Source organism: Denticeps clupeoides, chromosome 1 (assembly GCF_900700375.1).
Source record: "Denticeps clupeoides chromosome 1, fDenClu1.1, whole genome shotgun sequence".
In the NCBI taxonomy this organism is placed as follows: domain Eukaryota; kingdom Metazoa; phylum Chordata; class Actinopteri; order Clupeiformes; family Denticipitidae; genus Denticeps; species Denticeps clupeoides.
Genome location: NC_041707.1, coordinates 27,002,020 through 27,024,609, shown reverse-complemented (window position 1 = coordinate 27,024,609; position 22,590 = coordinate 27,002,020). Strand labels below are relative to the sequence as shown.

At 39.8% G+C, this 22,590-nt stretch overlaps 1 protein-coding gene across 35 annotated transcripts in view; it reads right to left on the bottom strand.

Annotated features, from left to right (window-relative positions):
* LOC114786615 (receptor-type tyrosine-protein phosphatase delta) overlaps window positions 1-22,590 on the bottom strand; it is a 403,565-nt gene that overhangs the window by 194,391 nt on the left and 186,584 nt on the right. For 33 of the 35 annotated variants that reach the window (XR_003749232.1, XM_028973883.1, XM_028973855.1 and 30 more), the window contains one exon: window positions 1,383-1,419. The exons of 1 other annotated variant lie outside the window; for it this stretch is intronic. The gene's annotated coding sequence lies outside the window, so the exon portion shown is untranslated. Of the gene's footprint in view, window positions 1-1,191; window positions 1,213-1,382; window positions 1,420-22,590 lie in introns of all 35 variants that reach the window. One more of the 35 variants, XM_028973864.1, reaches the window with a different exon arrangement.

Sequence of the window (22,590 nt, the reverse complement as noted above, 5' to 3'; positions counted from 1 at the left end):
ATGCCCTAAGCCCACCTGTCTCATTAAATTTCACCTGTATTTTGAATTTGATCCAATAATCCAGTCATCATCTCCAACTGTTTGCCCTGATCAGTCTACTGATATACAATGCTCCTCCATATATAAACACTCACCTCTGATAATTTCTCTGCAGATTCTCATGCCAACCTGACCTGTGTTTGCTATTACATCAATTAAGTTACACGTTAAGCTCTGCAGACTTTGTACATCCCCATCTGGCTCTGCCAACCAGCCGGTGTTTCCTCTAGGTCTGTCTGACCTGTTAGTTTGTTTTGGGGACCTCAGCCCTGTCCTAGTTTAGTTTAATAAGTCTCTGATTTACACTATACTCTTGTGCCTGGATTTCCAGTCCTCTGCCATGACAACTGCAGTCTTTGTCTACATTATTTACATTCAAAATTACTTCTCAATTACATGGATGATGTCAAAGTTGGTACAGATAATGCCTACTAATGCACAACACCCAAACACCTTTTTTCATCTTCCTTTTTCAGCCTAAGAAGTTCTCTTCTGATGATCCACAACAAGCCACAAACAAGCACATCAAAAGCAGCTCTTTGACTTCCACAGAGGTGGTGCCCTATTTGCTTTTTAGCACCTGAAAAAGTCACTTGACAGGCTTCCAGATTTAAACCTGGAGACAAGTGAGCTCATTATATGACACAGACCCCCACCAGATGCAGGCGCACACAAAAGGCATGTATAACGTGTCACATACTGAATCCTTGTTATTAATGAATCGCCTGAGAGCCCCATTTCAATTTGTGCTGCATTTCCCAGCATGCCTTGCTCTTGCTAACAGGGATGATGGGAGAAGGAGACAGCCATTTATCACTGTCAGACGCGGCTGAGAGGAAGTTCTTATTGGCTGGTCAGAACTCTGAGACTGCTAAAGCTCCCTCACCATGATAATTAAACAGTATGGAAAAGACACTGCAGCCTTCCATTTCACTCTCTCTTTCTTTGTCAAACAGTGCTTTCTTTTCAGCCTGCACCAGTGCATTGTCAGCACACAGCCTTTGCAATGGAAAATCTGGCCACAACAGCAATACTCTCCTCCCTGTTTGTTGATGAACTGCTTGTATGCCGTTTTTCACTGCCGCGATGACTTAACACGAACAAGAAAAGGTGTTGCTGCAGCTTGTATCTAATTTTATACGAGTCCATTACCTGTCACAGGGATCTTGAGTGCTAGCAACATCGAGAGACATTGGAAAAACAAAAAACAAAAAGGTCTATTTGATCACCCTGATGTCTTTTATGGTGCAGACCACATGATCACAATCAAAAGTAAATAAATAAAAAATAAATAGATTGATGAACAGAGCAACTTTTCCAAAAGGCAATTATGTCAAACTTACCTTAAAAACTTTAGCGATGGTCTTGGTGGTTAATTTGCTGAAAAAGAACCCACATCCACTTCAGATAACACACAGGTAAATACGATTTGCAGAATTTGTTGTAAAGCCTGCCTGAATACCATCTGAATTACACAAATGTAAATAATGTGCCAAAATGTTATTAAAGGACCTTTTTTTTCTTTGGTCTCCATGGGAGATATTCAATCTTAGTTGGGTTAGGGCTATCTCTCCTTCCATTTCACTGGCAAAAGTTCACAGAACAATGAGCAGCAAAGTCAAGGGGGCAGGCGTGGATTTTCACTTTAATTAAATGGGAGGAGGCAGCTGAAAGGTCAGAGATTGTCGGCACCACTTTGCCAGTGATTGTGTGTGAACGCCAGGCCTCATGGATTAATTCACTTTCAGGGAAAGAAAGAACAGGATTAGCTCCTCTATAGATTATCAGCACATGCTGCTGGCATCCCTGTTAATTTGAAAATGAGGTGCAGTCTCTCATATTGCAAGAAATGTATGCAAAGACTTATCGTCAAAGAAGCCTGCAGACACAGTAAACATGATTTTTAAAAGTGTGTGCTGCAAACTGTGTACTGCAAAAAAGAAAATGCTGTAGTCAAATGTATTATTTGATTGCATGTAAATTAAGATAAAATATACTATACTAAGTTTTGGGGTTTTTAAATGTGCAAAAAACACAAGATTTTATAATTGCACATATATTCACTTGAGACTAAACTTTCAGTCTAAATAAAGTCTGAATTATTGTATTTAAATGTTTACACTGCCTATTAGTTAATTATATGGATATGTGTGTAAATGTGTCTAGATCAAAAATATGCAGTCACAAAGCAGTTAAATATAAGGTACTGACTATACATACTGAGGTAGCGCAGACCTAAAGTTCAAATGTTTTTTGCAATTTTTTTTTTGTTGCTTTTCTTTTAAAAGTTTGTTTCTTTGTCAAACAACACTCTCATACATGCATGTGATTTGACAGGCCAAACACAGTGGAGAAATGTGCTGTCAGAAACGCAGTAGGGGATACACTTTCACTTGCTAATTTGTGACTTCGGCTTTGATGGACTAATGAATGTGGCCTTTGAAAGGTCATTGTTCCTATGAGGCATTGCTGAGGCTAACAGAGGTTGCAGAAGAGGCACAAGACGATGGGCTCCTAGCAGGTGGGAGTTGGTAGAGTGGTGGTGGGGTGTCTAAACCATCTCTATAGGTGTTACTCTTATCAGTCCTGTTGTGACCTCTTATTGATGATAGTTGAAAGGAGCAGTCACACAGAGCTGGAATACAGGAAGCCACAGGATGCTTAAAAGCATTGACTGGTTGCAGATATGGGTGATGGCAATGAATGGCCATTGCATTCACATTACACAATTAATGTACAAAAGTTTTGTTTGGGGAAACAAAGTAAATAAACAGCTTTCACGTTAAATTTATATATAATGATATTAATAATGGTCTTATATTACAGGCTAACAGCTGTACAGTGATGGTGCCCCACTGTGCTGAGTGTACACTTTGGAGGCAGCAGATAGTCTGCAGCTCACAAATGTAATCAAATTGGGAGGTAATTTGACAGTTGCCAAGAAATGCATCTGTTGCAGTCCAAGTGTGTTTGCATCTGTGTGAGAGGGAGATTGATGGTAATTCTGCTGCAATATCATATTAGGAGACAAAGAAAACAAGTGGAAATGTAAACAATTAACTGCCTCAGTATAAAAGCAATGCAATTATTTAAATGTATATATAATGACATTTACAAGTACAGTAGATATAGGGTTAGAATATTTTTGGATATGCTGTTACAACACTTACATTTCAGGTTTATTACAGATTTATTACAACAAACATTGGTCCAATTTTGTAAATGCTTAATTCAATGTGCATAGAATCAGTCTGGTGAATTGGTCATACCATTCACAAATTTCGTGTTCTTTTCACACAAACGCAGTAAGTCAACATATTTCTGCAATGCTTACATTTTCTTAACAGACAAGCTATACCCACTACCAAAATTATTTTTTGTCTTATTTACAAATGTTATCACATCTTGTAATCATCTTGAATGAACCTTAGAGTCAACTGTTCAACCTGCATGCCAATTGTTTGGTCATGACATTATTGTAATTCTTTGGTCATAAACTAAACTAAAAAGAGATATTAGGGACCTTGATCCAAAGACATTCTCACCAGGGCAGACCTATCCAAACAACTCTAAGGGATCCAAGGATCCCCGCTCCATGCTCGAGCAGACACGGAAAGATACGAAGCCAGCCTGAACTGCACCAACGACAAGGTGACTCTTACAACCGCATCCACAGAAAGACTCCTCATGGAGTCTCTCGATATCCAACAATACAGCTTTCCTTGCATGCTGCTGATAACTGTTTATTGATTTGTTGCATCTCCTCTGTCAGCTCTAATCCAGAGTTTGCATCAGGACACACAAACTTTCCTGTTACACCAACCTACTTGTATAAAGTTTGAACCTGATATTAAGTTGAAGGTAAAGACCATACCATTAAACTACATATCATGATTAAATATGAATGGGTAAATGAACGAACTTTAATTTTCTGTCTGTGCAATAAAACTCCAGAAAGGCATTTCCCATTAGTGTACAGATATTTCCTGCATTTAAATAGGATATTTTATAGTAAGTCCATGTTCGAGGAATGGCTTGGCCAACGGTTTTGAGCTGGGTTCCATGTAAACATTCCTATATATATATATATATATATATATATATATACACACACACACACACACACACACACACACACACACACACACACACACACACACACAGGGGGTGTGGTGGCCTAGCGGTTAAGAAAGCGGCCCCGTAATCAGAACGTAATTAGGCCACTGAGGTGCCACTGAGCAAGCACCGTCCCTACTCACTGCTCCCCGGGTGCCTGTCATGGCTGCCCACTGCTCACTCAGGGTGATTGGATAAATGCAGAGGACAAAAATCACAGTGTGCTGTGCTGCTGTGTATCACATGTGACAATCACTTCACTTACACACACAGTAGAAGACTTACTTTTTGTGCGCATATTTAATACTGGAATGATATTGAGCTTGATTCCGAAAACGATTCCTTACGTTTTTCCTCTTATGTGCTGGATTGAAGGAAATCAGAAACCCATGCCATGCCATGCATCCTTTTTGGGGAATCTTTGTGTTGTGTCAAGTCTGAATATATGGAATGAAATTCACACACAGACACACACACATTCAGTGCTCACACACGATATTGCCCGTGTGTGTGCTAGTGTGCACTCATATAATTGAGGTATATGTAAACATACTCAGGTAGAACCGAGGAGCCCAGTGGCAGCAACAATCTCATACCCTCTGCCATTTTCACTCCATTTATTCCAAAGAATGTCAATAAGTTCTTCGGACTGGAGCTCTCAAGCTTCATGCATTTTTGAAGCAAGGGGGATATAGGGGTGGGTGAGTAGTTGGAACGTTTTCAGGTTTAGACATCTTTGCTATGGCCTTATCCTCTGGTGTGATTTGGTGGTCCATGAGATCAGCTCAGCTTTCTCTCTCTTGCTGTCACATTCTTTCAGTTTCCTGAAATCTCCTCCAGGCATGCCCTTGCTGACAGGTGCCCATCAGCCTGGGGGCAATTTAAAAAGCCTTCAGCAGCTTCCTGCACAGACAACTGGCTGTCAGTCTGGCACTCAGCACTCCGGCATGGCCAGTAGGCTTCATGGCAGAGCCTTGCCCACTGTTCACACAGTAAAGGAAAATGTCTACTCAGAAATTAGCAGTATTCAATGAAATCTGAAAGTATTCATGTTTTCCACATTTTGCTATGGTACGGCCTTATTCCAAGATGGATTAAATGCATTTTTCCTCATAATTCTACACACAGCACCCCATATTGACAATGTGATAAAAAAGTTTACATGTACATAATTATTCACAGCCTTTGCCATGAAGCTCAAAATTGAGCTAAAATGTCTCCTGTTTCCCCTGGTCTTCCTTGAGATGTTTGTGCAGCTTTAGTGGAGTCTACCTGTGAAAAAAAAGTTGATTGGACAGTCACACACCTGTCTGTATAAGGTCCCACAAATGACAGTTCATGTCACAAACAAAGCATGAAGTTAAATAAATTGTCTGTAGACCTCCGAGATAGGATTGTCTCATGGCACAAATCTGGGGAAACATTTTTACAGAAAAAATCTGCTTGTTTGAAGGTTCCAATGAGCACAGTGGCCACCATTATTCATAAATGGAAGAAGTTCAAAACCACCAGGTAAACATGGATTGCTATCTTTGCTGGGGGGGCATTAGCCAGCAAAAAATTCTGAAGGGGACATTAAGTTTTTTCACGTGCTGCTGACTCTTTCTTAAATATCTCACATAATATTAAATAGTGGAGTGAGGTGATTGTCAGTTGTGATACACAGCAGCACAGCACACGGTGCACACAGTGAAATTTGTCCTCTGCATTTAAACCATCACCCTGAGTGAGCAGTGGGCAGCCATGATATGTACCCGGGGAGAAGTGTGTGGGGACCTCAGTGGCACCTTGCCGGATTTGAACCAGCAACCTTATGACTACGGGGCCGCTTCCTTAACCGTTAGGCCACCACTGCCCCAGGAATATCTGGGCATATCTGTTGTTCTTTACATGCTACCTGCCTACAGGTTTTTGGACACTCTACCATTAATACTATGTGTAGTAATACTAAGAGTGGAAGGTGTCTGTTAGCTACACCATAGACGACCTAACAGAATATATTGGCAGTGTGTCAACTGTCTATCCTCTCTCTTTCTGTCTGTTCTCTCTATATATACATATCTGTCTGTCTTTCTTTCTTAACCCAGCGTTAATATAAACACATCATGGTCTTAAGCTAACAATATATGTTGTCTATGTAAAACATGCCAGACTTCACACAAAGGAGCTGAACTGTACCTTTAACTGTAGCTCCTTGTTGAACAAGTGTAGTGATCAATAGTTAGTTTTAATGCATTAAAAACATGAATGAATGCATTAAACTATATACATGCTGCTCTGCTCTGTTGTGCACCTCGCAGCGCACTCTGGGTGCGAGCAGCAACATAAGCACCTCCCATCGGAGAAACAGATCGCTGGACTTAACCAGGATTAGGTTGGGGGGTGTAAACCTTTCACTTGTTACAACTCTCAAACTGTGTGTTTTTAAGTAGCACAACTTGTGTTGTGCGTTCAAAAAACATGAATATATTGTTTTGGGGGGGACACATTTATGTCAGGGGGGCGACATGTCCTCTCTGTCTTCCCTAGGATTTTTGCCTTTGGCTGCTAGGCTGCGGGATTATGGAAGCACATTTGTGATGAATCATGAGTGTGTGACTCAATTACCTGAATAAGTTACCAGGATCCACTATGTTCTTCAACTATGGGACATATTTTGCTGGGAAACCTTACATTCTGCATTCAGGTGACCCCTTAAGGAAACACTATCCCCTGGTGGTAGTGCCCTCTTTCTGTAAAGTAATGCACCCGGACACCATGCATACATTTTTCAAGTATGGTTTGCAAAACACAACAGTGAGTTTGAGGTGATTACTTGGAGTCTAAATTTCAGATCTCAGTCCAGTTGAGCACAGAGTATAGATTTATAGGTATAGTTATGTGTGCAGGTCTGATTACTAAAATAATTCATAAAATCCAGATCCTGAATCCAATTTGTTCCCAGCCTAAAGCATTTATGAATAAACAAACAAGAAAAAAGATTACAATACACTGTGTAGTTCCTAACAGTAAAAAAAGAACCTTTAAAGCTCTCACACACTGGCTTCTTTATTCAGCTGCTGCAGAACTGCACACGACACGCTCTCTGACTGGCAGAGCTCATTTCCTGCAGGTTTAGCATGGCAGAGTGAGTTGATTGGCTATTCCCCATGTTCTGGCAGTTGTGTGTTTGTGTGTGTGTTGTAATGGGTAGAAGTGCCAGGCGCAGGTTTCTGTCGCCTGCTGTGCTGCAGTTTGCTTCTCCATATGTCTTTGTCGGAAGAAATATCTGCAGCATGCAGATTGTACATGAAAATTCACTCCAAATTAGCTCCCCCACACCCTATATTGAAACCGACAAGTGACTGCCAGATCCCTTATATGTCACAATGGCAACAACTGGGCAACATACTACAACAGATTGACCATCTGCTCTTTTACGTCAAGTATGTGTTCTAAAGCACAATTTTTTTATTATTGGGGCAATTTATATTGTAAAACAACAGTGGGGAAAATAATGATTTGATTAACTGCTGATTTTGTAAGCTTGCTTACTAATAAAAAATATGATTTTTCCAATACAGGGAGTGCAGAATTATTAGGCAAGTTGTATTTTTGATGAATAATTTTATTATTGAACAACAACCATGTTCTCAATGAACCCAAAAAAAACTAATTAATATCAAAGCTGAATGTATTTGGAAGTAGTTTTTAGTTTGTTTTTATTTTTTAGCTATTTTAGGGGGATAACTGTGTGTGCAGGTGACTATTACTGTGCATAATTATTAGGCAACTTAACAAATATATACCCATTTCAATTATTTCTTTTTACCAGTGAAACCAATATAACATCTCCACATTCACAAATATACATTTCTGACATTCAAAAACAAATCAGCGACCAATATAGCCACCTTTCTTTGCAAGGACACTTGCAATCCATCCATGGATTCTGTCAGTGTTTTGATCTGTTCACCATCAACATTGCGTGCAGCAGCAACCACAGCCTCCCAGACACTGTTCAGAGAGGTGTACGTTTTTCCCTCCTTGCAAATCTCACATTTGATGATGGACCACAGGTTCTCAATGGGGTTCAGATCAGGTGAACAAGGAGGCCATGTCATTAGTTTTTCTTCTTTTATACCCTTTCTTGCCAGCCACGCTGTGGAGTACTTGGACGCGTGTGATGGAGCATTGTCCTGCATGAAAATCACGTTTTTCTTGAAGGATGCAGACTTCTTCCTGTACCACTGCTTGAAGAAGGTGTCTTCCAGAAACTGGCAGTAGGACTGGGAGTTGAGCTTGACTCCATCCTCAACCCAAAAAGGCCCCACAAGCTCATCTTTGATGATACCAGCCCAAACCAGTACTCAACCTCCACCTTGTTGGCGTCTGAGTCGTACTGGAGCTCTCTGCCCTTTACCAATCCAGCCACGGGCCCATCCATCTGGCCCATCAAGACTCACTCTCATTTCATCAGTCCATAAAACCTTTGTGCCAGTCACACAAAGGTTCTAATCATCTGTTAATTTGGTGTAGGTGATTACAACCCTTAATATGTTAGTTTTCTCCCTCCATCCATTGTCCTGCAATGTTGAGGTTTTGCTGCTGTTCAGTTTACTGTTTGTTTGTTTCAGGCCATTGTGCCATGTTTTATTAAATGAACCCCTCCGCGCCAAAGAACAGTAAATAAATTATTGTGTCAATGTTACTGCCGTTTTCTGTGCTGCTTTACTGTGTATAACCCTGTCTGTCCCCAGTATTTTCATTTTGAATTACCCTCTTCTGGTGGATTGATTTCTGGCTGCTGACCTCATGACCAGGCTTTCCACGCCCCTTTGGACTGATTGATTTACTGGATATTGAACCCTGCCCCAAACACTTCTCTACTTTAGAAACTTTGATAAGATACTGGATCAAGTCAAACCAACAGTCTGATTGGCTTGGTTTTACATTTTGCAATATTTTTGCTATCCTTTTGTTTAGTTTTTCTGACATAGGGTCAATACTAACAGACCAACCTGAAGCTTTCTATGAGTATATTATTTTTCCATGCAAAAACATTTAACGTAAAAAAAATAAATAAATACATTTCATGTTTTAAATGTGTTTCATTGTTTTTGTAAGCACTTAGATGGCAACATAATAACCACAATATTTTGAGACATCATAAATGATGATATTAATGTGCATGTTATCAAATAGGTTTGTCCATTCTATCATCAATTCTGCCTCTCTGTCATAATATCTGAGATAAGCTAGCAGTAAATCAGAAATAGATGCACGTTTAACTTTTTCTTCTTCACCCTGCTGATGCAGGCTGAAGCACTATTGATTATGGAAGTATGTAGGGCAACTAAAAGCTTATCATAGGGCTGAAGTTCTGGGTCAGGGGCGCTCAGGCCTGAGCTCAGTACCTCTCTTTTGTAACGGACACATTATTTTTACAGCACCCAATCTATTTTCCACCTCAGCAAGTTTATGAAAGTGCATATATTCTGTTCCTGGGATGGGCAAGCATAGAAAAACACACACAACAGATTGAGGTTTACTTCTTTTCTCTGGTTACAAAGACCAGATGTCATACCCCTAAAGCAAGTTTACATGTTGGAGTATTTCAGCTCAGAAACTAAATCGATGTCCAATTGTGTACATCTGTGTGATAATATGTTTGAGAAATTATTTGATAATGTTGTAATGGTAACCAAATATGGAGATAGATTATCCAAGCATTCTGATGTCCTACTTAAAAAATTGCAAACACTGCCAACAAATACATATTAGATTAGACAATTCCACTTTTTGACATACTTTTCACCAGCAAAAAATAACTACTCGGTGTACTGACTTTTAAAGATGATAAAAATGCTAACCAAAATACAATACCCTGCATGTTCAGCTCAATTGACAATGCCATTCCATTGTTTGTTCTGCACTCAGAAATACCCACAGAAAAAGAGATGGAGCTCACTTTCAAAGAGTACATAACCTTTTTGTCAAAGATAAATTTGCAAATCTATCATTGTAACCTGAGCATCTTGCACAAACTTTTTACTCTTTTACTCTTTTTTACTTTTCACTTTATACTTTGACTTTACTCATTTGCACACCTTCACCCTACCTGTAAGACATATTTTACGTTTTGAATGTTAAAGGAATAAAAGTGTAATATTTGGTTATGTTTGCAATATTTGCATATTGGTTCATTGTATACTTGCAATATTTGCAATACTGTGGTCTGTAGCAGTCACTAAAGCATTTCACTGCATATCATACCATGTATGACTATGTATGTGACAAATAAAATTTGAATTAGAATTTCATTTGAATTTAAAATTGGTTCTGAAAACATGTTTCCCTGTTGTGTACAGTATCTGGGCACTGATTTAGATTAATTGGATAGCTTAAGGGCTGCTATCTGGGATCTCAACCAGTTAAACTGTGGTCAGAAGAATAGTGTGGTTTGGGACATTTTGGAAATCTTCTATTAGACTAAAAAATGAGAAGGAGACAGACAGAGAAAGAGAGGGAAAGAGAGAAATTTTCATTCACTGAGAATAAAATAAAAATCTTTGGTTTGTTTCTATGGATAGATGAATAAGGACAATAAATCTCTAAGTAGGTTCACAGGGAAGTACCAAGGACAGGTAAGTGGTTTATTTGAAAGTTAATGAATATCTGCTTCAGACACATAAATCTGTGCTGTATATGAACACCTAAAAATAAGCAACTTTCAGGAACGTAGACACAGGTGGTTGGCCAAAGAAACAGGTGATGAAAAACACATCAAGTTTATTTCCCTATCTGCATGCTACAATGAAGCATGTTGGAGGTTTGTTGAATGTTTGGGGATACACTTCTGCAAACAGAGTTGGACAGCATCAACCACAAATATACAGACCTATGTTCAGCATAAAGAAGAAGTGATTGGAAGTGATTGTTTGGCTCCCCAGAACCCAACAAAAGTATTTGAGGAAGCTTATAAGCACAAACAAAGATGTTTGGAACAACATCACACATTGCACAATACAAAATCTCTTACAAAAAACATTTGGGTAACATTAGATGATACTCATCATTAGATGATGCTGCTGAACATGAACATGGTATTGATTCAAATGAGTGTATGAATCTGCAATCAGATTGTGCCTTACACCAAAAGGCAGGTTTAATATAGGACCACACCAGACAGGAAACATCTGACAGAATGTGTGCACAAAATATAAATCATGTAGAGAAATAATTTAATCGTTCTGCTCCTACTTTTGTCTGTTAGGTGTTGTCACATCCATTAATCTTCTACTAAGTTTTACTCTTTTACTCTTCCATCTCAGCACATTACATCCTCAGCATCCTTTTCTCAACTTGTCAGTTGGACTGAACTAGTAATGGCAAAGGTTTTACTGATTCACTAGTGCACCACTAGTCCACTAGTATTACTACTAAATTACAAATATCTTACTAGTAGTACTAGACAAAACCAAAATTCTCAATAGTTAACTAGTTAAGGCATTATTTCACCTTAATTTTAGTACCAGTGAGGCCAACATGTTTACTATTGCTACTAGTGCACTCCAAAAACATGCATTACTGCTATTAGTGTATTCCAAAAATGGCCACTAATAGTACTAGTGGGGCACAACATGTCCACTAGTAGTACTAGTTGCCCCAAATGCAAATTAGTGGGTGGGTAAGACACAGAAAAGGACCTTTGCTGTGAGAAAACATTAACTATGTAATTCTTGGTTTTACAGCCACTGCAAAATAACAGAGAGAAAGTTAATGTTCACTCAAATAATGCATGAAGGTAGGAAGGTATGCATTGAAAAAGTTCAGCTGAAAATGTCCAAAAATGCATTTTTGTCCAAAAAACTGAAACAGAATGTTGTGATGACACAAGCAAAACCGCGCCCGGCACACACCCAAAGGCAGCATTCACTCCCCACGCCCTAGGGTTTGCGATTGCTTTAGCTGTGAAAGTGTTGTTCTGTGGATGATCCCACAACATAGTTTTCAGGAGCTTGCCGAGCCGCACTTTTGAGGCACCAAAGCATGTACGTAGTGAAAACTGAGCTGCCTGTTGACACCCAGTGTTTTCTATAGCAAACATGTTTTGTATATATTTCATTTTAGACTTTAAACTTTTCTTCTTTAAACAATCATGAGTATGGGTTTTCATCCGATAAAAAAATAGAAATAATAGAATAAATATATACTACGGTTTTGTGTACTGCTAGGCTGAAATGTTTTTGTGATTTTTCTGTCCAGAGCAGTGCTCACCAGAGCACTGACCAATAAAAATCTTTGTCCCACCTGCTTCATTTGAATGCAGTCCACAACATGCTGAACATAAAGTGGCACTAGTAGGTTTCACAGGTTTCACAGAACATGTTAACTAGTGAAAGCCAAATAGCCACTAGTTTGAGTGTTTTGACCTTTCTAGTAGTACTAGTGATGTTCAAAATAGCCATTATTGACACTGCTCTTACTTGTTCACTAGTGAGATACAAATGTATTAGCTAGATAACAAGTCAGTTTTATTAGTGGAAGTGCTTTATAGCTAACTTGGTAACTAGTTACATACAACTTGTGAACTAGTGACAATATTGTCCTCACTAGTTGACTAGAGGAATGCATTTTGTTTCACTAGTCAGACACTTGGCACAATTTTCCATTTATTAGACAATTTTGAATTTATTTCCAGAATTTGTAAAGCTAGTTTGCAACTGTGCGCAACTAGTGTGATATTTGTCCAACATGTTGTCCTTTTCGTTGCACCAGGGTATAACGAAAGCAATAACTGGCATTTTTGTTTTACTACTTCAACAAAACATTTTACTAGTTGAGATCTGTACACCTAGTTGAACTAGTATTTTAATCTAATATAACTACGTAACGTGAGTATCAGTATCAGCAATTCACTAGCGAACTAGTCATATACAAAGGTTGACTTGTACACCATTTTATGTAATTAGTTAGTCCAAAAAGTCAGCTAGTACACCAAAAGTGTGTACTAGTCCACTCTTCCTACGCTGCAGCACCCATCACTCTAGTCTGGACTCTTCAGACCACATGACATTTCAAAATTTGACCGTCAAATTTTTATGCTCCCTAGCAAAGTGAATTATTTTGGGGTTTTCTTAGTCTTAAGCTGTTGATTTTTTTATGATTTAATTTCACCAAATGTTTCAATGATTGCCAATCAGGATCATTCAAGATTTTATTTTTTTTAGCACATTTCTACTGCAATGTGTGTGTGTGTGTGTGTGGGGGGGGGGGGGTGGAGTTCGGGTTGGGGGCTCCTCCTGAGGGGAGGGTGGGTGGGGAAGTGATGGAGCTGGTCTCACTGCCTGCAGGGACATGCAGTGAGAGGGGCTGCATGTACCCAGAATGCACAGCCCAGGGGTGCGGTGAAAGGTCACCAGAGGGTCTGGGAGCCTCCTTCATGGTGCAGGGAGAGAAGCTGGTTGCACTGCCAGCAGGTACGTGCAGTGAGAACAGTCGCCGGAGGGTTTCAGGACCGCCTCACTGCGTGGGGCAAGGAATGATGCAAGACACGTCAAAGGGGACAATGGGAGACAGGGCCCGTACCCTGGCAATCAGCACAAGCCTGCAGGCTAGTTTAAGTTCTCCGCTTGTTTTCCATGTTTTCGGCCATCGTGCCTGGTTTTTGTTCAAAAATCCTTGTTCCTTTATGCTCACTTCCCCATCAGCTCGCCGATGTGACAGGTAGTGCCAAAAAGAAGTGATGCATGACTGGTCATGTGCTAGTTTGGGCCACTACTCTCCTAAAACAAAATGATGCCTCCATTAACCAATTCCTGATCAACGTTCAATGTTCATCACCATACCATTAGTGCTCAGAGTGGGAGAACTGACAGTGTCCTGACCCTGGCATTTTAACAAGGAATAGAGATGAAATGTTGAATCATGACTGAGGACAAGGACTGACCATCACCAAGAACAATGCTGTGAATATTGAGAGCATTGACCATCCCTGACTACAAGTGCCCCTCATTGTGATTCCCCAATGCAAAGAGAGCAACATCCAGAAATAATTGTAGGTCTCAATTAGTCTATTGTAGGTCTCAGTTAGTCTAACATCTTGTCTGTCTAATAGACAAAGGCTAATCAACCATGGACTACAAAAAATATCTGCACTGTTATTGTTCCTCCAACCATTCATATGCTCTGGGCAGAACTGCCATAAAATCTGCTTAATACAGTACAGGCCACAAGGTTGGACACACCTTCTCGTTCAATGTGTTTTCTTTATTTTCATGACCATTTACATTGGTAGTTTTGATGCCTTCAGTGAGAATCTATGAATGAACACATGTGGAGTTATGTACTTAACCAAACGTGGCGACCTGGCCTCCACAGTCACCAGACCTGAACCCAATTGAGATGGTTTGGGGTGAGCTGGACCGCAGAAAACCGTTTCAGGTGACTACCTCTTGAAGCTCATTGAAGCTAAGAGTGTGCAAAGCAGTAATCAGAGCAAAGGGTGGTTATTTTGAAGAAACTAGAATATAAAACACCTTTTCACCTTTTTTGTTAAATGCTCATTCATAGTTTTGATGCCTTCAGTGAGAATCTACCATTTTACATTTACATTTACAGCATTTATCAGACGCCCTTATCCAGAGCGACTTACAATCAGTATTACAGGGACAGTCTCCCTGGAGCAATTTAGGGTTAAGTGTCTTGCTCAGGGACACAGTGGTAGTAAGTGGGATTCGAACCCGGGTCTTCTGGTTCATAGGCGAGTGTGTTACCCACTAGGCTACTACCACCTACATCTTACTAGCACCTACACCTTACATCTACCAATGTAAATGGTCATGAAAATAAAGAAAAAAAGTCATCCACAACCTGCCAAACAGCAGATGTCTCAGACCAGTGAAGAAGTCATCTGGCAACCACACGTTGTTTCACATTGCACTAATGGTGTTTTCTTACTGGATAAATCCTTGGCACTTATGGTGATCTCTCTCACACGGTATGATCCTGTTTTTTCCCCTGCCCTTCCCCCTTTGTGCTGCTTAACATTTAACATCTGTATATGGGGAATATTATTATATGTTTAAAAAAAACATGCAAAAGAGATTGACAGAACAAGAACAGTATTTATTGATTAGAAATTGAAAATGAAATATATAACAGTTGAATAAAAATAAACTAAATAGAATTTCCAAGACTCCTCCTCGAACCATCACCTTATCATGGTGGAGGAATTTGAGAGCCTTAATGATCCTAGGAGCTATGTTGTCTGGGGCACTTGGTGCCTCTGATAGGGTCTCCCATGACAAATTGGTCTTAGGGAAAGGGAAAGTGAGCGCCTGGTGGCCGGGCTTTCGCCCATGGGGCACGGCCGGGCCCAGCCCAAAGCGGATTAATTGGCTCATCCAACTTTGGATCCACCACCCGCAACAGGAACATGAAGCGTCCGGTGCAATGTGGATTGGGTGGCAGACCGAGGCGGCTTTGGCGGTCCGATCCCTGGACAAGGAAACTGGCTATTGGGACATGGAATGTCACCTCTCAGGCAGGGAAGGAGCTGGAGATTGTGGAAGAGGTTGAGCGGTGCCGGCTAGATATAGTAGGACTCACCTCGACACATAGCGTTGGCTCTGGTTTTTTGGTAACGTCTGGCAGAAGAACCTGTCAAGTTGGTCTTCAATTCCCACCTCTGGCAGAGCTTTGACTGTGACCCAAGAACAGTGGGGGACATTGAGTCTACTCTGCAATTTTTGAGGCAGCTGTTGCTAGCTGAGATTAGGGGAGCAGTCAGGCTGAAGAAGGAGGCCTACAGGGCATGGCTGGTCTGTGGATCTTCAGAAGCAGCAGACGGGTAACGGACAGCCAAGCGGGGTGCAGCAGTGGCAGTCGCCAAGGCAAAATCTTGGGCATGGGAGGAGTTCGGTGAGGCCATGGAGAAAGACTACCAAAGAGGTTCTGGCAAACCATCCGACGCCTCAGGAGAGGAAGGCAGCAACTTACTCACACTGTTTACAGTGGTGATGGGGAGCTGCTGACGCCGACTGGGGCTATATTCAGGTGGTGGAAGGAATAATTTAAGGAGCTCCTCAATCCCACCAACACGCATTCCAAGGAGGAACCAGAGCTGGGATGCCTGGGTATGGACTGTCCAATCCCAGGGGCAGAAGTTGCTGAGGTACTCAAACAGCTAGACAGTGACGGAGCCCCGGGGGTGGATGAGTATGGGGTGGATGACCTTTTGTTAAGGTGCCACTGAGCCCCTGTACCAGAGGAGCGTGAGCTTGGTCCGCATAGCCGACAGTAAGTTGGACCTCTTCCTGGTGAGGGTTGGACTCTGCCAGGGCTGCCCCTTGTCACCAGTTCTGTTCATAACCAATATGGACAGAATGTCTAATCGCAGCCGTGGTGCAGAGGGTGTCAAGTTTGTTGGCAGGAGAATCTCTTCTCTGGGATGAGGATCCACCTCCAAATCTGAGACCATGGTTCTAGACCGTAAAAGGGTAGCTTGCCAACTCTGTGTCAGGAGAGGTCCTGCCTCAAGTGGAGGAGTTTAAGTATCTCAGGGTATTGTTCACGAGTGAGGGAAGAAGGGAGCAGGAGATCAAGAGGCGGACAGGCCCCCGCGACCCAGACCCGGATAAGCGGAGGAGGACGAGAATTTCCAAGAATCAATGGAACAAATTAACTCTATCTACATAATTTTGTATCAAACCCGTGCTTGAATCAGGTCTTTTTCGAAGTGAGCCACAGTGGGACCTGGCACTTTCTGCATTTTATGAGTGGCTATATTACGGTAATGTCTCTGTCCTGTTGGGGGGCTCTCGGCAGGGGAGTGTTTTTACACTGGGTATGGGGCTGCCGATTAATTTAGAATTTATATTTTGTTTTTTAGTGATGTTCATTTATATATGTTGCTGTCAAATTGTGGATTTCTTTAGGTAGTTTGGGTTTTTATGTGCCTCCACATTAAGATAATATGTGATATGTATGAATTAGTACATGTTTATGAGTGTTAATTTTGTGCTTACTGTGCTGCCCGCCAGTGATGCCCACATTGGAATACATTTCTGAAGGTTTTTCTGAATATAATATTCTTATATTTTAGAGCAAAATTGACAACCATGTCAGACTATTCATAGCATGGCTTTACAGAAGAAGAAATGGGTGTGCTTTTGTGAAAATACACAATTGAGCACATTAGAGAAACAGAATAGAGAACACATAGAGGATTTTTGTTATGCGACAAAGAAATAAGACAAAGAACACAGCTGTCTGTCAGTCTCTAATTAATATACCAAGATAATAGTTAACTGCTATGTGGGAAAAAATAAATGCCTGGTTTGCATTACAGTATTTAAAATGTGTGTGTCTGCTGGTTTGCAGGATGGCTGACAGGCATTTGCCTGCCATATTTATATCCAAAAGGAGCTGATCTTCCTTTTTTGTATAATCCTAACTAGGCACTTTCCAAACTCTTTAAGACCTTTATTCACAAATCTCCCTGGGCCTGAGGTAAGATGGCTTGCAAAATCAATGTACCACAGGTACCAACTTTGCTACCACACCTTCTCTGAGAGGTGGAATTGATTTTGCTATGCCCTGGACAAGTCTGTCTGCAAATGCAAGGAGATCCTAAAGAACAGATTTCATTGCTTAACAACAGTGAATGCAGAATGTCACAACCTAAATATGCACTTACAGCAAGTGGTTTATCTCCCATTAAAGGACATTATTTACCTGGGTCAATAATTACCTTGAACCTGACAGAATGGTTACTGAGACCCTGTTCTCACATGAAACATCACACATAGTTACATAATTGAAGATTTATTTATTTAAATGGTTTAATCGAGCTGTTTTACATGACTTTTTTTTTGCAAAGACATTTATTTTTTATGTGGGCTGTGCACTTTTTCAAGGATATAGATTATACAGGAAATCGATTAATTGCCTTTTAACTAATTTTTAGCTGCCTGAGTGCGCCAAGAGGAAACAGATGTTGCATTGACATGGTCGAGGGAACCAGAGATAGCTTAAAAATGCTGTATATTCAACATCAGCCCTGAGAGATGCGAAATTGTGGATGTGTTCATCAATACCATTTTACCAAGTGTGAGTCCATTGACAGATCCAGGGACATCAGCCTATTTCAGCATGAGCTAAGAGCTGAGAGAAAGATCAGACAGCAGCCAAAAACATAAAGAATAAAAAACAATGTTACATAATACCGGAATATAACTTTTCGGAAAATTTGTATTTTATTTTATAAACTTAACTGAACAGCAGTTATTTTCGTGATGTCATTAGTTGTTTAATTTGCTTGATGAACACCAGTAATGTGACACTGAAACATTCCATGAACATAGTTCTAGTTGTAGTCTGATATGATCGTTGAATGGATGTAGAAAGTATTCACTGCGTCACTTTAGATGAAATAACATGATACCAGCTGAAACATATTAATCACTGCAATAATTTACAAATCACTTGAATATTCACGCATTCAAAGTGACAACAGTGTAAATGTAAAAATATATCCATTTCAGAATTAAAATATGAATTTGTATTTATGCAATGTAGGTCTAAGTTCCTTTTGCAGCATTGCATTGCAGCAACAGTCAGGTCAGTCAGTGTTAAATGGGTCATTGGCACATGCTGGCTAGTGACAAGGTCAGCAGGTCACTTTTTGCTGATGGCCAATGCAAGAGCTGCATGTGTTTGTGGCAGCTCTGGAATTTTTAAGTTCAGGTGCCCTTTAGAACAGCATGCCACACTCCATTACCCCACTTAGCTTCGCTGAAAGGTAGGAGCCTAGCCCAAAGGAATAAATTAATATATGAACAATGCCAGTTCACCTTGCTTGTACACACTAGTACTGCCTGAAAAGTGCTGTTGTTTTCCTCAGGGATAATGCATACATCCAAAAACATTGAATTCCCCTCTGTGAGGCTATATACAGCCTTCCAATTATAAAGAGAGAAAAATATACAGTCGAGCAATGATATTTTAATGACTTTAAATATATAAAATTGTACTACAATTATGTTTATATAATGAAGTTACCCCATAGTCTGGCTATGATATTGGTCCAGCTCAGAGATGCTGCTTTTTTCCCTTTGAGTTTTGTAGAGCTAGGTGTACATTCAGTCATCCAGTCACACAGTTTATTTTCATTTTAGGCATAGGTTATCAGTTGAATGTTTGGAAATGTCCCAGCAAAAAGGTTTAAGAATTTCTTAAAAGACTAACATTTGTAATGAGACATCAAAACTGAATGTGGGTGACTCCTTGTGGTATGAAAACAATTTGGTTCTGAGCTGTTGAGATTTAAAAAAACAGCTCAGACAGCATAGCCAATAAAATGCATGAATGTATTCATTAAATTAATTATATATAATTCTATATTTTGGAACTTGTAAAAATATATTTTGATAACTGGAGAAAAGCAACTGTGACTATGTGGTTTTGCCCATACAGTACATTACCCAGATACAATTTATTTGACTCAATACCACAGCTGTATGGTGATATCTCCATTGCAACATGCATTACAACATACATTATGGACATGTTGAGATTTATAACAGACAAAACACTCATTCTCTGTTACAGTCTACAACACATGTTTTTACATCATAGCAAAAGATTGCAGCATGACAGCAATGTCAATAATGTGTAGAGAGTAATAATTCATTCTGCAACCAAGGTACAGAACAGGCTGAACATGTAATATCAGACACTTTCTCGGTTCTGGGAGACAAGGTGTCAGTTGTTTTGGAAGAACCCAAACTGTCTTGACACTGTAACAACCTCATACTTAATCACCTTATTAATTTCCCTCTCAAAACCATAATGACATACATTGGAGCACCACTTAGCCCAGCCATCTCCAAAATTTGATTTAGCAAGTAGTCATTCATCAAACAGACTGCTCTCATATGCAATCAATGCCACCAGTAAGCTGTTTAATAGGGACAACTTTAAATAAATAAAAAACATGAACAAATGAACAGACCATCATAATTGAGGAACAGGGCATGGCTGAAGATGGATGTTCATATTTCATGATACATGCAAAGATTTTTGTGAATTCACGTGATTATGGAGGAAGGGCGGGACCATTCCACTCTACTTTTTGTCGCTGCTATTTGCTAGGCATGCAACCGTTATGGCAGACTGCAAGCACTCATTATCTCGCTGGAGCGCTAGCTAATTACCATAGACGCAGAGCCTATTTACTTATGAGTGGCTGCCTGCTCCATTCCAGCAGTGTTTGCTAAGCACTCAGCAGCAGTATGGCTCGTCATAGCCATTATCCTCATCTGCTGCCTGCACTCCTTTTTCTCCGTCTCCATCTCTCGCTCACCCTCTACCCATCCAGCTCACCCCTCTCTTTCTATTTCTCTATGTGATTAATGACTGTGACAAATAATTATAATGGCTCCATCATCACATGAACAGAGGCTAATACTAGTGAACTTCATTAAAGTTGTAAGTCAAATTTCCTCTCTTCACAAAGCAAGACATCAGAGATTTGTGTTATGAAATGGAGATAATGAATGTGAAAATAGACACAGCTTTAAACTGAGCATGGGTTTTATCCTTCTCTGTTAAATGTACAATCCTTTAGAATTTTGTGAGCAAAAGGTATTAGTTTGTAAAGGTATATAAAAGTATTAGTCCCCCCCATTTAATCTGTCTATGTAGAAAAAAAGGCATGTGCATGTGCAATGTGTAAGTGGTTTTGTGTGTGCATATATGTGCACATCTCAGTTTTTAAATGTGTGTTTACAGTTAGCATTTGTTCACGGTGCGCATGTGTAGTGCTTATAGAGGGCCTGCCAGAGTCAGCAGCCTTCTCTGACTGCAGGGCATAGCTAACCCTGCTCACTCGAGAGGAAGCACAACAGCTGTGATTTGACAGCTGGAGCAGCCATGCCACGCCGTCACCAAAAAATGAGGCGTCCTGCAGACACTTTATGTTCATGGGGGAAAGGAGGGGGCAGGGAACCCTGCCAGGATGGCTAGATCATATATCTCAGAAAACACATTGTGGCTATTTTCTATATATATATAGAAAATATATTATGAATATATTTATATATATATATATATATATATATATAAATATATTTTACATATATTCAGAATTTCATTCCATATATTCAGTTCCCTGTTAATATATATATATATTATTTATTTCCTGTTTGGCTTGCCATAATATTGTCAGGATTGCCTGCAGCTGGGCTCCACACCGGAACCCAATCCTGACGCCCCATAGATGCCGGAAGTTTCCGCCCGTTCGGGGTCGCTGGCATTTTCGTGAACTTTAGTTGGTAACACTGTTCGTAATTTGAGTTCTGGCAATCGCCACACGCCTACGGGTTAGTTTCAGTTTGTCTGTATTTAAGTTAAATCGTTTTCGGCCACCGCGCCATTGTTTATTTGTATTTCTTTATTGTTTATTTGTTAATAAAATCCCCTTCCCAACATGTCAGACCTCTGCGCTTCCTTCCCCCGTAAGTCCGTAGTCGTGACAAATATATATATATATATATATATATACACACACACACACACACACACTCTTACATATGGAGAGCCAGTGACAAATTAGGGTCCCTTCACTTGTGAGCCCTAAACTGGGACCCCATTTGTATCCAGAAAAGCATAATTAAAAAAACATTATGATGTTATGTCATAGCCAAAACGCATACATATGAATGAGGTAAACCTTTACCAGAAAAACTTAATTCTCCTTATCCTGTTAAGTTTACAAGTCTATCAGATTCCTAAATAAACATCAGACATCAGTGCTGTAGCAAGTTATTACAGTTTTTTACAATCACTTTTGCACTAATAACAGAACCTTCATTTTATTTTTCAAAACTTTAGACACATAAATCACAACCAATGATCAAAATGCACATTTTTCAAAACACTTAACTCTTTTTTTCAAATGCTTGGATACAATACATATAAGCCAAAGATCATTTGTTCATTGAACTAAAATCACTGGTTCAAAATGACACAACTTAACACCAAAGTATTACTATTTCAAAATGCAAATTACACATCACATCTGAGTTTGGTGTCTATTCATTTCATTATAAAGATCCAACTATCAATTGATACAACTGCTTAAAATGATAAGTAACTGTTGCATTACTCTTGAAGCATAGCTTTTTTGAAAAATGATTAATAATAGTGTATGTTTAGATTATGACAGTTTCAGGAACTATCATTTGATACCAATTAGCACAGAATATGACCCCAGGTGGACTTTCTTTCTTTACCAGATATAGTGTCTATGGTCCCATGTACCACTTTTACAGAACACATTTTCATATTCAACATTACTGTATGCAAGATTTTTACACTTTTTTACATGATATTACAGAATTGATATTCGCCTTAGAGAAATCCAGCAGCACATCTTGGACAATGATGACT